The following is a 17,337-nucleotide window of genomic DNA, read 5'->3' as shown; positions in this document are numbered from 1 at the left end:
TATTATTATTATTCCGCCCCCTATCGGGGCACTTTTGAGGGTCTAAACATGCCCGAAAACTCATGAAAATTTGCACACACACCAAACGCGGTGTAAATAGCAGGTTGATATGGGTCTCGGAAGTGGGCGTGGCAAATTGACTCGACAGCGCCACCTAGAAAAATTAAACGGACGAGCCCCCGATACACGAATCACACACATGCACGAAAATTGGCACACACCTCAAACATGCCAAACCATACGAAAAAGTCTCTTGGAGCCATATCTCAAACCCAACAGGAAGTCGGATATTTTTAACTTCCTGCGGCGAAAAAGTGGCGTTTTTGCCATTTCCAGGCGTTGTATTTTAACGAACTCCTCCTAGGGATTTTATCCGATCGACACCAAAATTTGGTTTTGTCATCTAAAGGCCTTGGCGATGTTAAATTGCGAAGCTTTAGAGTTTTCGTCGATGGGCGTGTCCGTGGCGCCCTCGCAAACTTTGATGATTCGCCACAAAACAGGAAGTCGTTATAACTCAGGCATGCATTATCAGATCTGCCTCAAAATTCACACGCTTGATAAGCGTCCTGACCTGAACAAGTTTACATGCCAATATCCAGATATAGTTATAGCGCCACCTGCTGGCCACAGGAAATGACAGGATTTACGGAGTAATAAACTCCTCCCACAAATTTTTTCGTATCAGCACCAAAATTGTGTGGTGTTATCTGAAAGCTTAAGTGATGATATATTGTGAAGATCTAGAGTTTTCGCAGAGGGGCGTGTCCGTGGCGGCATGACAAACCTCAACGCTTCGCCATGGAACAGGAAGTCCTTATAACTCAACCACACAATGTCCGATCTGCCTGAAACTTCACATGGTTGATAAACGTCATCTCTTGAACACATCCACATAACAATACTGAAGAGGGCGTGGCAAAATGACTCGACAGCGCCACCTAGAAAAATTCAACGGACGAGCCCTCGAGCTACGAATCACGCACATGCACGAAAATGGGCACACACCTTAAACATGCCAAAACATACGAAAAAGTCTCTTGGAGCCATATCTCAAACCTAACAGGAAGTCAGATATTATTAACTTCCTGCGGCGAAAAAGTGCCAATTTTGCCATTTTCAGGCGTTGTATTTTAACGAACTCCTCCTAGGGATTTTATCCGATCGACACCAAAATTGGGTTTTATCATCTAAAGGCCTTGGCGATGTTAAATTGCGAAGCTTTAGAGTTTTTATCGATGGGCGTGTCCGTGGCGGCCTCGCAAACTTTGATGATTCGCCACAAAACAGGAAGTCGTTATAACTCAGGCATGCATTATTCGATCTGCCTCAAAATTCACACATTTAATAACAGTCCTGACCTGAACACGTTTACATAGCAATATCCAGATACAGTTACAGCGCCACCTGCTGGCCACAGGAAATGACATGTTTGACACTGTAACAAACTCCTTCCACAAACTTTCCTGTATCAGCACCAAAATAGAGTGGTGTCATCTGAAAGCTCTAGCGATGATATATTGTGAAGATCTAGAGTTTTTGCAGAGGGGCGTGTCTGTGGTGGATTGACAAACCTCAACGCTTCGCCATGGAACAGGAAGTACTTATAACTCGACCACACAATGTCTGATCTGCCTGAAACTTCACATGGTTGATGAAAGTCCTCTCCTAAGCACATCTACATAATAATATTGAGTCAGTCATAACGCCACCTCCTGGCAGAAGGTAGTTTGGCTTATAACTCAGCCCCACAATGTCTGATTTGCCTGAAACTTTACATGGTTGTTTAAAATCCTCTCCTGAACACATGTACATAATAATATTGAGTCTGTCATAGCGCCACCTGCTGGCTACAAGAAGTTTGGCTTATAACTCAGCCACACAATGTCTGAACTGCTTAAAACTTCACATGGTTTATTAAATTCCTCTCCTGAAGACATCTACATACCAATATTGAGTCTGTCATAGCGACACCTGCTGGCAGAAGGCAATTTGGCTCATAATTCAACCACACAATGTCCGATCAGCCTGAAACTTCACATGGTGGATAAAAGTCCTTTCCTGAACACATCTACATAATAATATTGAGACACAGTTATAGCGCCACCTGCTGACAGGAGGAAGTTTGGCATAAATCTGTGATTTTCTCAGGTTCTTTATATATATCGCCATAAATTAATATCGTTCGATGTACTCTGTCATCCTGAGGCCACCGGGCGGTGGTGAGCCCGGGTGCGAGGTCCCTATCATCGCTGCTTGCAGCTTTAATTAGGGACCGAGCACCGAAACGGTGCGTAGGCCCTATTGGAATTGCTCCGTTTTTTAGGGACCGAGCACCGAACGGTGCAAGGCCCTATTGGAATTGCTCCGTTTATTATTATTATTCTTTTCCGGAATGAATCGCGATTTTGAGGGCCTTACCATGCCCGAAAACTCACGAAACTTTGCACACACCTCAGAAGTGGCGAAAATTTACGTTTGTTACGGGTTTTGGAAATGGGCGTGGCAAAATGACTCGACAGCGCCACCTAGAAAAATAAACCGGACAAGCCCCCGATCCACGAATCACGCACATGCAAGAAAATCGGCACACACCTCAAACATGCCAAAACATACGAAAAAGTCTCTTGGAGCCATATCTCAAACCCAACAGGAAGTCGGATATTTTTAACTTCCTGCGGCGAAAAAGTGGCGTTTTTGCCATTTCCAGGCGTTGTATTTTAACGAACTCCTCCTAGGGATTTTATCCGATCGACACCAAAATTGGGTTTTGTCATCTAAAGGCCTTGGTGATGTTAAATTGCGAAGCTTTAGAGTTTTCGTCGATAGGCGTGTCCATGGCGGCCTCGCAAACTTTGACGATTCGCCACAAAACAGGAAGTCGTTATAACTCAGGCATGCATTATCCGATCTGCCTCAAAATTCGCACGTTTGATAAGAGTCCTGACCTGAACACGTTTACATGCCGATATCCAGATACAGTTATAGCGCCACCTACTGGCCACAGGAAATTACATGTTTTACACTGTAACAAACTCCTCCTACAAATTTTTTCGTATCAGCACCAAATTTGGGTGGTGTCATCTGAAAGCTCTAGCGATGATATATTGTGAAGATCTAGAGTTTTCGGAGAGGGGCGTGTCCGTGGCGGTATGACAAACCTCATTGCTTCACCATGGAACAGGAAGTCCTTATAACTCAACCACACAAAGTCCGATCTGCCTGAAACTTCACATAGTTGATAAAAGTCCTCTCCTGAACACATCCCCATAACAATATTGAAGTGGGCGTGGCAAAATGACTCGACAGCGCCACCTATAATAATTAAACGGACAAGCCCCTGATCTACGAATCACACACAAGCACGAAAATCGACACACACCTCAAACACGCCAAAACATACAAAAAAGTCTCTTGGAGCCATATCTCAAACCCAACAGGAAGTCGGATATTTTTAACTTCCTGCGGCAAATAAGTGGCATTTTTGCCATTTCCAGGCGTTGTATATTAACAAACTCCTCCTAGGGATTTTATCCAAACGACACAAAAATTGGGTTTTGTCATCAAAAGGCCTTGGCGATGTTAAATTGCGAAGCTTTAGAGTTTTTGTCGATGGGCGTGTCCGTGGCGGCCTCGCAAACTTTGATGATTCGCCACAAAACCGGAAGTCATTATATCTCAGGCATGCATTATCAGATCTGCCTCAAAATTCACATGTTTAATAAGAGTCCAGACCAGAACACGTTTACATGCCAATATCCAGATACAGTTATAGCGCCACCTGCTGGCCACAGGAAATTACATGATTTACGGAGTAACAAACTCCTCCCACAAATTTTATCGTATCAGCACCAAAACTGGGTGGTGTTATCTGAAAGTTCTATCGATGATATATTGTAAAGATCTAGAGTTTTCACCGAGGGGCATGTCTGTGGCGGCATGACAAACCTCAACGCTTCGCCATGGAACAGAAAGTCCTTATAACTCATCCACACAATGTCCGACCTGCCTGAAACTTCACATGGTTGATATAAGTTCTCTCCTGAACACATCTACATAATAATATTGAGTCTGTCATAGCGCCACCTGCTGGCAACAGAAAGTTTGGCTTATAACTCAGCCACAAAATGTCTGAACTGCTTGAAACTTCACATGGTTGATTAAATTCCTCTCCTGAACACATCTACATGCCAATATTGAGTCTGTCATAGCGCCGCCTGCTGGCAGTAGGTAGTTTGGCTTACAACTCAGCCCCACAATGTCTGATCAGCCTGAAACTTCACATGGTTTAGTAAAATCCTCTCCTGAACACATCTACATGCCAATATTGAGACACAGTCATAGCGCCACCTGCTGACAGGAGAAAGTTAGGCATAAATCTGTGATTTTCTCTGGTTCTTTTAATATTTCGGCTGAAGTTATTATTGTTCGCTGTTCTTAGTCATCCGGAGGCCACTGACAGCGGTGAGCCCGGGTGCGAGGTCCCTATCATCGCTGCTTGCAGCTTTAATTATTATTATTATTATTATTCCGCCCCCTATCGGGGCACTTTTGAGGGTCTAAACATGCCCGAAAACTCATGAAAATTTGCACACACACCAAACGCGGTGTAAATAGCAGGTTGATATGGGTCTCGGAAGTGGGCGTGGCAAAATGACTCGACAGCGCCACCTAGAAAAATTAAACGGACGAGCCCCCGATACACGAATCACGCACATGCACGAAAATTGGCACACACCTCAAACATGCCAAACCACACGAAAAAGTCTCTTGGAGCCATATCTCAAACCCAACAGGAAGTCGGATATTTTTAACTTCCTGCGGCGAAAAAGTGGCGTTTTTGCCATTTCCAGGCGTTGTACTTTAACGAACTCCTCCTAGGGATTTTATCCGATCGACACCAAAATTGGGTTTTGTCATCTAAAGGCCTTTGCGATGTTAAATTGCGAAGCTTTTGAGTTTTCGTCGATGGGCGTGTCCGTGGCGCCCTCGCAAACTTTGATGATTCGCCACAAAACAGGAAGTCGTTATAACTCTGGCATGCATTATCAGATCTGCCTCAAAATTCACACGTTTGATAAGCGTCCTGACCTGAACACGTTTACATGCCAATATCTAGATATAGTTATAGCGCCACCTGCTGGCCACAGGAAATGACATGATTTACGGAGTAATAAACTCCTCCCACAAATTTTTTCGTATCAGCACCAAAATTGGGTGGTGTTATCTGAAAGCTCTAGCGATGATATATTGTGAAGATCTAGAGTTTTGGCAGAGGGGCGTGTCCGTGGCGGTATGACAAACCTCAACGCTTCGCCATGGAACAGGAAGTCCTTATAACTCAACCACATAATGTCCGATCTGCCTGAAACTTCACATGGTTGATAAACGTCATCTCTTGAACACATCCACATAACAATATTGAAGTGGGCGTGGCAAAATGACTCGACAGCGCCACCTAGAAAAATTAAACGGACGAGCCCCCGAGCTACGAATCACGCACATGCACGAAAATTGGCACACACCTTAAACATGCCAAAACATACGAAAAAGTCTCTTGGAGCCATATCTCAAACCTAACAGGAAGTCAGATATTATTAACTTCCTGCGGCGAAAAAGTGGCATTTTTGCCATTTCCAGGCGTTGTATTTTAACGAACTCCTCCTAGGGATTTTATCCGATCGACACCAAAATTGGGTTTTATCATCTAAAGGCCTTGGCGATGTTAAATTGCGAAGCTTTAGAGTTTTTGTCGATGGGCGTGTCTGTGGCGGCCTCGCAAACTTTGATGATTCGCCACAACAGGAAGTCGTTATAACTCAGGCATGCATTATCAGATCTGCCTCAAAATTCACACATTTAATAACAGTCCTGACCTGAACAGGTTTACGTGCCGATATCCAGTTACAGTTATAGCGCCACCTGCTGGCCACAGGAAATGACATGTTTGACACTATAACAAACTCCTACCACAAACTTTCCCGTATCAGCACCAAAATAGAGTGGTGTCATCTGAAAGCTCTAGCGATGATATATTGTGAAGATCTAGAGTTTTTGCAGAGGGGCGTGTCTGTGGTGGCATGACAAACCTCAACGCTTCGCCATGGAACAGGAAGTCCTTATAACTCTACCACACAATGTCCGATCTGCCTGAAACTTCACATGGTTGATGAAAGTCCTCTCCTGAGCACATCTACATAATAAATCTTCATAATAATATTGAGTCATAGTCATAGCGCCACCTGCTGGCAGAAGGTAGTTTGGCTTGCAACTCGGCCACACAATGTCCGATCTGTCTAAAATGTCACATGGTTGATGAAAGTCCTCTCCTGAGCACATCTACATAATAATATTGAGTTTTTAATAGCGCCACCTGCTGGCAGAATGTAGTTTGTCTTATAACACAATCTCCAAACAATCTCTGATCTGCCTGAAACTTCACATGTTTGATAAAAGTCCACTCCTGAACACATCCCCATAACAATATTGAGTCAGTCATAACGCCACCTGCTGGCAAAAGGTAGTTTGGCTTATAACTCAGCCACAAAATGTCCCATGTGCCTGAAACTTCACATGGTTGATTAAATTCCTCTCCTGAAGTTATCTACATGCCAATCTTGAGTCACAGGTATAGCGCCACCTGCTGACAGGAGGAAGTTTGGCATAAATCTGTATTTTTCTTAGGTTTTTTATATATATATCGGCTTTTATTATTATTGTTCGCTGTTCTCTGTCATTGTAAGGTCACCGGGCGGCGGTGAGCCCGGGTGCGAGGTCCCTATCATCGCTGCTTGCAGCTTTAATTATTATTATTCTTCTCTCCAATGAATCGCGATTTAGAGGGGCTAAACATGCCCGAAAACTCACGCAACTTTGCACACGCCTCAGAAGTGGCGAAAATTTACGTTTATTATGGGTCTCGGAAGTGGGTGTGGCAAAATGACTCGACAGCGCCACCTAGAAAAATTAAACGGACGAGCCCCCGATCTACGAATCACGCACATGCACGAAAATTGGTACACACCTCAAACATGCCAAAACATACGAAAAAGTCTCTTGGAGCCATATCTCAAACCCAACAGGAAGTCGGATATTTTTGACTTCCTGCGGCGAAAAAGTGGCGTTTTTGCCATTTCCAGGCCTTGTACTTTAACGAACTCCTCCTAGGGATTTTATCCGATCGACACCAAAATTGGCATTTGTCATCTAAAGGCCTTGGCGATGTTAAATTGCGAAGCTTTAGAGTTTTCGTCGATGGGCGTGTACGTGGCGGCCTCGCAAAGTTTGACGTTTCGCCACAAAACAGGAAGACGTTTTAACTCAGGCATGCATTATCAGATCTGCCTCAAATTTCACACGTTTAATAACAGTCCTGACCTGAACACGTTTACATGCCAATATCCAGATACAGTTACAGCGCCACCTGCTGGCCACAGGAAATGACATGTTTTTACAGAGTAACAAACTCCTCCCACAAATTTTATCGCATCAGCACCAAAATTGGGTAGTGTTATCTAAAAGCTCTAGCGATGATATATTGTGAAGATCTAGAGTTTTCGGAGAGGGGCGTGTCCGTGGCGGCATGACAAACCTCACTGCTTCGCCATGGAACAGGAAGGCTTTATAACTCAACCACACAAAGTCCGATCAGCCTGAAACTTCATATAGTGGATAAAAGTCCTCCCCTGATCACATCCACATAACAATATTGAAGTGGGCGTGGCAAAATGACTCGACAGCGCCACCTATAAAAATTAAACGGACGAGCCCCTGATCTACGAATCACGCACATGCACGAAAATTGGCACACACCTCAAACACGCCAAAACATACGAAAAAGTCTCTTGGAGTCATATCTCAAACCCAACAGGAAGTCGGATATTTTTAACTTCCTGCTGCAAAAAAGTGGCATTTTTGCCATTTCCAGGCGTTGTATCTTAACGAACTCCTCCTAGGGATTTTATCCGATCAACACCAAAATTGGGTTTTGTCATCTAAAGGCCTTGGCGATGTTAAATTGCGAAGCTTTAGAGTTTTCGTTGATGGGCGTGTCCGTGGCGGCTTCGCAAACCTTGACGATTCGCCACAAAACCGGAAGTCATTACAATGACTTATAACCACACAATGTCCGATCTGCCTGAAACTTCACATGGTTGATAAAATTCCTCTCTTGAACACATCCACATAACAATATTGAGTCAGTCATAGCGCCACCTGCTGGCAGAAGGTAGTTTGGCTCATAACTTAGCCACAAAATGTCTGACCTGCCTGAAACTTCACATGGTTGATTAAATTCTTCTACTGAAGGCATCTACATGCCAATCTTGAGTCACAGTTATAGCGCCACCTGCTGGCAGAAGGTAGTTTGCATTATAACTCAACCACACAATATCCAATCAGCCTGAAACTTCACATGGTTGATCAAAGTACTCTCCCGTGCACATCTACATAATTATATTGAGTCTCTCATAGCGCCACCTGCTGGCAGAAGGTAGTTTGGCTTATAACTCAGCCACACAATGTCTGATCTGCCTGAAACTTTACAAGGTTGATTAAATTCCTCTCCTGAAGACATCTACATGCCAATATGGAGTCACAGTCATAGCGCCACCTGCTGGCAACAGGAAATTAAATATAACTCAGCCGAACAATGTCCGTACTGGCTGAAAATTCACATGGTGGATAAGATTCCTCTACTGAAGGCATCTACATGCCAATCTTGAGTCACAGTCACAGCGCCACCTGGTGACAGGAAGAAGTTTGACATAAATTTGTAATTTTCTCGGGTTCTTTATATACATCGGCTTAAATTAATATTGTTCGCTGTTCTCTGTCATCCTGAGGCCACCAGGCGGCGGTGAGCCCGGGTGCGAGGTCCCTATCATCGCTGCTTGCAGCTTTAATTAGGGACCGAGCACCGAAACGGTGCGTAGGCCCTATTGGAATTGCTCCGTTTATTATTAGGGACCGAGCACCGAAACGGTGCGTAGGCCCTATTGGAATTGCTCCGTTTATTATTATTATTATTATTATTATTATTATTATTATTATTCTTCTCTCCAATGAATCGCGATTTAGAGGGGCTAAACATGCCCGAAAACTCACGCAACTTTGCGCACACCTCAGAAGTGGCGAAAATTTACGTTTGTTACAGGTCTCAGAAGTGGGCGTGGCAAAATGACTCGACAGCGCCACCTAGAAAAATTAAACGGACGAGCCCCCAATCCACGAATCACACACACGCACGAAAATTGGCACACACCTCAAACATGCCAAAACATACGAAAAAGTCTCTTGGAGCCATATCTCAAACCCAACAGGAAGTCGGATATTTTTAACTTCCTGCGGCGAAAAAGTGGCGTTTTTGCCATTTCCAGGCGTCGTATTTTAACGAACTCCTCCTAGGGATTTTATCTGATCGACACCAAAATTGGGTTTTGTCATCTAAAGGCCTTGGCGATGTTAAATTGCGAAGCTTTAGAGTTTTCGTCGATGGGCGTGTCCGTGGCGGCCTCGCAAACTTTGACGATTCGCCACGAAACAGGAAGCCGTTATAACTCAGGCATGCATTATCCGATCTGCCTCAAAATACACACGCTTGATAAGAGTCCTGACCTGAACACATTTACATGCCGATATCCAGATACAGTTACGGCGCCACCTGCTGGCCACAGGAAATGACATGATTTACGGAGTAACAAACTCCTCCCACAAATTTTACCGTATCAGCACCAAAATTGGGTGGTGTTATCTGAAAGCTCTGGTGATGATATATTGTGAAGATCTAGAGTTTTCACAGAGGGGCGTGTCCGTGGCGGCATGACAAACCTCAACGCTTCGCCATAGAACAGGAAGTCCTTGTAACTCAACCACAAAATGTCCAATCAGCCTGAAACTTCACATGGTTGATAAACGTCCTCTCCAGAACACATCCACATAACAATATTGAAGTGGGCGTGGCAAAACGACTCGACAGCGCCACCTATAAAAATTAAACGGACGAGCCCCCGATCTACAAATCACGCACATGCACGAAAATTGGCACACACCTCAAACATGCCAAAACATACGAAAAAGTCTCTTGGAGCCATATCTCAAACTCAACAGGAAGTCGGATATTTTTAACTTCCTGCGGCGAAAAAGTGGCATTTTTGCCATTTCCAAGCGTTGTATTTTAACGAACTCCTCCTAGGGATTTTATCTGATTGACACCAAAATTGGGTTTTGTCATCTTAAAGCCTTGGTGATGTTAAATTGCGAAGCTTTAGAGCTTTCATCGATGGCCGTGTCCGTGGCGGCCTCGCAAACGTTGATGATTTGCCACAAGACAGGTAGTCGTTATAACTCAGGCATGCAATATTCGATCTGCCTCAAAATTCACACATTTAATAAAAGTCCTGACCTGAACAGGTTTACGTGCCGATATCCAGTTACAGTTATAGCGCCACCTGCTGGCTACAGGAAATGACATGTTTGACACTGTAACAAACTCCTTCCACAAACTTTCCCGTATCAGCACCAAAATAGAGTGGTGTCATCTGAAAGCTCTAGCGATGATATATTGTGAAGATCTAGAGTTTTTGCAGAGGGGCGTGTCTGTGGTGGCATGACAAACCTCAACGCTTCGCCATGGAACAGGAAGTTATTATAACTCAACCACACAATGTCTGATCTGCCTGAAACTTCACATGATTGATAAAAGTCCTCTCCTGAACACATCCACATAACAATATTGAGTCAGTCTTAGCGCCACCTGCTGGCAGAAGGTAGTTTGGCTTATAACTCGGCCACACAATGTCAGATCTGCCTAAAATGTCGAATGGTTGATGAAAGTCCTCTCCTAAACACATCTACATAATAATATTGAGTCTTTCATAGCGCCACCTGCTGGCAGAATGTAGTTTGTCTTAAAACACAATCTCCACACAATCTCTGATCTGCCTGAAACTTCACATGATTGATAAAAGTCCGCTCCTGAACACATCCCCATAACAATATTGAGTCAGTCAAAACGCCACCTGCTGGCAGAAGGTAGTTTGGCTTATAACTCAGCCACACAATGTCCCATGTGCCTGAAACTTCACATGGTTGATCAGATTCCTCTCCGGAAGACATCTACATGCCAATCTTAAGTCACAGTTATAGCGCCACCTGCTGACAGGAGGAAGTTTGGCATAAATCTGTGATTTTCTTAGATTTTTTATATATATTGGCTTAAATTATTATTGTTCGCTGTTCTCTGCCATCGTAAGGTCACCGGGCGGCGGTGAGCCCGGGTGCGAGGTCCCTATCATCGCTGCTTGCAGCTTTAATTAGGGACCGAGCACCGAAACGGTGCGTAGGCCCTATTGGAATTGCTCCGTTTATTATTATTATTATTATTATTCTCCTGCGAAAAGAATCGCGGTTTTGAGGGGCTAAACATGCCCGAAAACTCACGCAACTTTGCACACGCCTCAGAAGTGGCGAAAATTTACGTTTGTTATGGGCTTTGGAAGTAGGCGTGGCAAAATGACTCGACAGCGCCACCTAGAAAAATTAAACGGACGAGCCCCCGATCTACGAATCACGCACATGCACGAAAATTGGCACACACCTCAAACATGCCAAAACATACGAAAAAGTCTCTTGGAGCCATATCTCAAACCCAACAGGAAGTCGCATATTTTTAACTTCCTGCGGCGAAAAAGTGGCGTTTTTGCCATTTCCAGGCGTTGTATTTTAACGAACTCCTCCTAGGGATTTTATCCGATCGACACCAAAATTGGGTTTTGTCATCTAAAGGCCTTGGCGATGTTAAATTGCGAAGCTTTAGATTTTTCATTGATGGGCGTGTTCGTGGCGGCCTCGCAAACTTTGACGATTTTCCACAAAAGAGGAAGTCGTTATAACTCAGGCATGCATTATCCGATCTGCCTCAAAATTCACACGTTTAATAACAGTCCTGACCTGAACACGTTTACATGCCAATATCCAGATACAGTTATAGCGCCACCTGCTGGCCACAGGAAATGACATGTTTTACAGAGTAACAAACTCCTCCCACAAATTTTATCGTATCAGCACCAAAATTAGGTAGTGTTATCTGAAAACTCTAGCGATGATATATTGTGAAGATCTAGAGTTTTCGGAGAGGGGCGTGTCCGTGGCGGCATGACAAACCTCAACGCTTCGCCATTGACCAGGAAGGCTTTATAACTCAACCACACAATGTCCGATCTGCCTGAAACTTCACATGGTTGATAAAAGTCCTCTCCTGAACACATCCACATAACAATATTGAAGTGGGCGTGGCAAAATGACTCGACAGCGCCACCTACCAAAATTAATCAGACGAGCCCCTGATATACGAATCACACACATGCACGAAAATTGCCACACACCTCAAACATGCCAAAACATAGGAAAAAGTCTCTTGGAGCCATATCTCAAACTCAACAGGAAGTCAGATATTTTTAACTTCCTGCTATAAAAAAGTGCCATTTTTGCCATTTCCAGGCGTAGTATTTTACAAACTCCTCCTAGGGATTTTATCCGATCAACACCAAAATTTGGTTTTGTCATCTAAAGGCCTTGGCGATGTTAAATTGCGAAGATTTAGAGTTTTCGTAGAGGGGCGTATCCGTGGTGGCATGACAAACCTCAACGCTTCGCCACTGACCAGGAAGTCCTTATAACTCAACCACACAATGTCCGATCTGCCTGAAACTACACATGGTTGATAAAAGTCCTCTCCTGAACACATCCACATAACAATATTGAGTCAGTCATAGCGCCACCTGCTGGCAACCGGAAGTTTGGCTTATAACTCAGCCACACAATGTTTGACCTGCCTGAAAATTCACATGGTTTATTAAAATCCTCTCCTGAAGACATCTACAAGCCAATATTGAGTCACAGTCATAGCGCCACCTGCTGGCAATAGGAAGTTACTTATAACTCAGCCAAACAATGTTCGATCTAACTGAAAAATTACATGGTTGACAAGATTCCTTTACTGAAGGCATCTACATGCCAATATTGACTCACAGTCTTAGCGCAACCTGCTGACAGGAGGAAGTTTGGCATAAATCTGTGATTTTCTCAGGTTTTTTACATATACATTGGCTTAAATTAATATTGTTCGCTGTTCTCTGTCATCCTGAGGCCACCGGTCGGCGGTGAGCCCGGGTGCGAGGTCCCTATCATCGCTGCTTGCAGCTTTAATTATTATTATTATTCCGCCCCCTATCGGGGCACTTTTGAGGGTCTAAACATGCCCGAAAACTCACAAAAATTTGCACACACACCAAACGCGGTGTAAATAGCAGGTTGATATGGGTCTCGGAAGTGGGCGTGGCAAAATGACTCGACAGCGCCACCTAGAAAAATTAAACGGACGAGCCCCCAATACACGAATCACGCACATGCACGAAAATTGGCACACACCTCAAACACACCAAACCATACGAAAAAGTCTCTTGGAGCCATATCTCAAACCCAACAGGAAGTTGGATATTTTTTACTTCCTGCGGCGAAAAAGTGGCATTTTTGCCATTTCCAGGCGTTGTATTTTAACGAACTCCTCCTAGGGATTTTATCCGATCGACACCAAAATTAGGTTTTGTCATCTAAAGGCCTTGGCGATGTTAAATTGCGAAGCTTTAGAGTTTTCGTCGATGGGCGTGTCCGTGGCGGCCTCACAAACTTTGACGATTCGCCACAAAACAGGAAGTTGTTATAACTCAGGCATGCATTATCCGATCTGCCTCAAAAATCACACGTTTGATAAGAGTCCTGACCTGAACACGTTTACATGCCAATATCCAGAAACAGATATAGCGCCACCTGCTGGCCACAGGAAATGGCATGTTTTACACTGTAACAAACTCCTCCTACAAATTTTTTCGTATTAGCACCAAATTTGATTGGTGTTATCTGAAAGCTCCACCGATGATATATTGTGAAGATCTAGAGTTTTCGCGGAGGGGCGTGTCTGTGGCGGCATGACAAACCTCAACGCTTCGCCATGGAACAGAAAGTCCTTATAACTCAACCACACAATGTCTGATCAGCCTGAAACTTCACATGGTTGATAAAAGTCCTCTCCTGAAAACATCCCCATAACAATATTGAAGTGGGCGTGGCAAAATGACTCGACAGCGCCACCTAGAAAAATTAATCGGACGAGCCCCCGAGCTACGAATCACGCACATGCACAACAATTGGCACACACGTTAAACATGTCAAAACATACGAAAAAGTCTCTTGGAGCCATATCTCAAACCCAACAGGAAGTCGGATATTATTAACTTCTTGCGGCGAAAAAGTAGCGTTTTTGCCATTTCCAGGCGTTGTATTTTAACAAACTCCTCCTAGGGATTTTATATGATAAACATCAAAATTGGGTTTTGTCATCTAAAGGCCTTGGCGATGTTAAATTGCGAAGCTTTAGAGTTTTCAACGATGAACGTGTCTATGGCGGCCTCGCAAACTTTGATGATTCGCCACAAAACAGGAAGTCATTATAACTCAGGCATGCATTATCAGATCCACCTCAAAATTCACACCTCTGATAACATTCCTGACCTGAACACGTTTACATGCCAATATCCAGATACAGTTAAAGCGCCACCTGCTGGCCACAGGAAATGACATGTTTTACACTGTAACAAACTCCTTCTACAAACTTTATCATATCAGCACCAAATTTGAGGGGTGTCATTTCAAAGCTCTAGCGATGATATATTGTGAAGATCTAGAGTTTTCAGAGAGGGGCGTGTCCGTGGCGGCATGACAAACCTCAACGCTTCGCCACGGAACAGGAAGTCGTTATAACTCAACCACACAATGTCTCACCTGCCTGAAACTTCACATGGTTGATAAAAGTCCTCTCCTGAACACATCTACATAAGAAAATTAAGTCACAGTCATAGCGCCACCAGCTGGCAGAAGGTAGTTTGGCTTATAACTCAGCCACACAATGTCTGATCTGCCTAAAAATTCACATGGTTGATAAGATTCCTGCATTGAAGGCATCTACATATGAATATTGAGTCACAGTTATAGCGCCACCTGCTGACAGGAGGAAGTTTGGCATAAATCTGTGATTTTCTCAGGTTTTTTATATATATCAGCTTAAAATATTATTGTTCGCTGTTTTCTGTCATACTGAGACCACCGGGCGGTGGTGAGCCCGGGTGCGAGGTCCCTATCATCGCTGCTTGCAGCTTTAATTATTATTAGGGACCGAGCACCGAAACGGTGCGTAGGCCCTATTGGAATTGCTCCGTTTTTTATTATTAGGGACCGAGCACCGAAACGGTGCGTAGGCCCTATTGGAATTGCTCCGTTTATTAGGGACCGAGCACCGAAACGGTGCGTAGGCCCTATTGGAATTGCTCCGTTTATTATTATTATTATTATTATTCTCCTGCGAAATGAATCGCGGTTTTGAGGGGCTAAACATGCCCGAAAACTCACGCAACTTTGCACACGCCTCAGAAGTGGTGAAAATTTACGTTTGTTATGGGCTTTGGAAGTGGGCGTGGCAAAATGACTCGACAGCGCCACCTAGAAAAATTAAACGGACGAGCCCCCGATCCACGAATCACGCACATGCACGAAAATTGGCACACACTTCAAACATGCCAAAACATACGAAAAAGTCTCTTGGAGCCATATCTCAAACCCAACAGGAAGTCGGATATTTTTAACTTCCTGCGGAGAAAAAGTGGCGTTTTTGCCATTTCCAGGCGTTGTATTTTAACGAACTCCTCCTAGGGATTTTATCCGATCGACACCAAAATTGGGTTTTGTCATCTAAAGGCCTTGGCGATGTTAAATTGCGAAGCTTTAGAGTTTTCATCGATGGGCGTGTCCGTGGCGGCCTCGCAAAGTTTGACGATTCGCCACAAAACAGGAAGTCGTTATAACTCAGGCATGCATTATTCGATCTGCCTCAAAATTCACACGTTTAATAACAGTCCTGACCTGAACACGTTTACATGCCGATATCCAGATACAGTTATAGCGCCACCTGCTGGCCACAGGAAATGACATGTTTTACAGAGTAACAAACTCCTCCCACAAATTTTTTCGTATCAGCACCAAATTTGAGTGGTGTTATCTGAAAGCTCTAGCGATGATATATTGTGAAGATCTAGAGTTTTCGCAGAGGGGTGTGTCCGTGGCGGTATGAAAAACCTCAACGCTTCGCCAAGGAACAGGAAGTCCTTATAACACAACCACACAATGTCCGATCTGCCTGAAACTTCACATGGTTGATAAACGTCATCTCTTGAACACATCCACATAACAATATTGAAGTGGGCGTGGCAAAATGACTCAACAGCGCCACTTAGAAAAATTAAACGGACGAGCCCCCGATCTACGAATCACGCACATGCACAAAAATTGGCACACACCTCAAACATGGCAAAACATACGAAAAAGTCTCTTGGAGCCATATCTCAAACCCAACAGGAAGTCAGATATTTTTAACTTCCTGTGGTGAAAAAGTGGCGCTTTTGCCATTTTCAGGCGTTGTATTTTAACGAACTCCTCCTAGGGATTTTATCTGATAGACACCAAAATTGGGTTTTGTCATCTTAAAGCCTTGGTGATGTTAAATTGCGAAGCTTTAGAGTTTTCATCGATGGGCGTGTCTGTGGCGGCCTCGCAAACTTTGATGATTCGCCACAAAACAGGAAGTCTTTATAACTCAGGCATGCATTATCCGATCTGCCTCAAAATTCACACATTTAATAACAGTCCCGACCTAAACAGGTTTACATGCCGATATCCAGTTACAGTTATAGCGCCACCTGCTGGCCACAGGAAATGACATGTTTGACACTGTAACAAACTCCTTCCACAAACTTTCCCGTATCAGCACCAAAATAGAGTGGTGTCATCTGAAAGTTCTAGCGATGATATATTGTGAAGCTCTAGAGTTTTTGCAGAGGGGCGTGTCTTTGGTGGCATGACAAACCTCAACGCTTCGCCATGGAACAGGAATTTCTTATAACTCAACCACACAATGTCTGATCTGCCTGAAACTTCACATGATTGATAAAAGTCCTCTCCTGAACACATCCACATAACAATATTGAGTCAGTCATAGCGCCACCTGCTGGCAGAAGGTAGTTTGGCTTGTAACTCGGCCACACAATGTCCGATCTGCCTGAAACTTCACATGGTTGATGAAAGTCCTCTCTTGAGCACATCTAGATAATAATATTGAGTCAGAGTCATAGCGCCACCTGCTGGCAGAAGAAATTTTGGCTTGTAAGTCGGCCACACAATTTCAGATCTGCCTAAAATGTCACATGGTTGATGAAAGTCCTCTCCTAAACA

At 44.0% G+C, this 17,337-nt stretch overlaps 1 long non-coding RNA gene across 1 annotated transcript in view; it reads right to left on the bottom strand.

The window, feature by feature from the left end:
* The window catches only part of LOC141381237 (uncharacterized), a 40,130-nt gene extending 22,793 nt beyond the window's left edge, over nucleotides 1-17,337 (bottom strand). Inside the window, exon 1 of the long non-coding RNA XR_012401107.1 lies at nucleotides 17,298-17,337. This is a non-coding gene — a long non-coding RNA (uncharacterized lncRNA). The remainder of the gene's footprint in view (nucleotides 1-17,297) is intronic.

The sequence above is a fragment of the Danio rerio genome, chromosome 3, assembly GCF_049306965.1.
Source record: "Danio rerio strain Tuebingen ecotype United States chromosome 3, GRCz12tu, whole genome shotgun sequence".
NCBI lineage: Eukaryota > Metazoa > Chordata > Actinopteri > Cypriniformes > Danionidae > Danio > Danio rerio.
This window is presented reverse-complemented; position numbering and strand designations above follow the sequence as displayed.